The sequence below is a fragment of the Leptonychotes weddellii genome, unplaced genomic scaffold (assembly GCF_054177405.1).
Source record: "Leptonychotes weddellii isolate Sample4059 unplaced genomic scaffold, ASM5417740v2 HiC_scaffold_49346, whole genome shotgun sequence".
NCBI classification, from domain to species: Eukaryota; Metazoa; Chordata; class Mammalia; order Carnivora; family Phocidae; genus Leptonychotes; species Leptonychotes weddellii.
In genome coordinates this window covers 1-729 of record NW_028016663.1, presented here as the reverse complement: position 1 = coordinate 729, position 729 = coordinate 1, and the positions used below count along the sequence as shown (strand labels likewise).

Sequence of the window (729 nt, the reverse complement as noted above, 5' to 3'; positions counted from 1 at the left end):
ATATTTTTATACTCCATGATTCACATTTTATCACTTTTCTGATTCTTACAACCATCTTCTTTAAATTCAGCTCTGATGAACACACACCAGTAGAGGATGATGAGCCAAAGAAAAGCACCACTTCAGCTTCTACTTCAGAAGGTATTTTTTTAAAATACTACAGAGCTGCTGTATTGAGAAGTTGAAAAAAATGTTTATAAATAGTCGAACGATAGACTTTGCTTGTACTCAAGTTGCCTGTCATCTGTTCTTTTTCAGTATTTCAAATACAATAAAATTGATGATCGTAATACTTGTTAGAAGTTAATTTGATATTTGTATTTTATGTAGAAGAGAAGAAGAAGAAGAAGAGGAAGTCTAGTCGTTCGAAAGAAAGGTCCAAGAAAAAGAGAAAGAAAAAATCTTCTAAAAGAAAACACAAGAAGTATTCTGATGATAGCGACAGTGACTCTGACTGTGACTCAGACTCCAGCGGTAAGAAGGCCAGCATCACTCTGCAAGCCTGGCTTCAGAACTCATTTTACTTCGTAAAACTGATTTCAGGGGAAGGTTAAACCACAAGAACGGTAGCCAAGAGTCGTTGAGCACTCGCTGACTTTGTGCCAGGCACCGCGCTGAGTGCTCGGTGTTCGTCAGTGCTGTTTAATCCACACGTCGTAACTCCAGACTACATCGTAGAGCTGGGGGATTGGGGCGCAGAGCAGCTTGCGATACTGCACTCAGGCTCAC

General features: G+C 39.9%; 1 long non-coding RNA gene across 1 annotated transcript; it reads left to right on the top strand.

Moving 5' to 3' along the window:
* The first annotated feature begins 22 nt into the window (after positions 1–22).
* Positions 23–474, top strand: LOC145719512 (uncharacterized). The gene is made up of 2 exons (XR_014142426.1): positions 23–141; positions 331–474. It is a non-coding gene; the product is annotated as an uncharacterized LOC145719512 (long non-coding RNA).
* Positions 475–729: the final 255 nt, after the last annotated feature.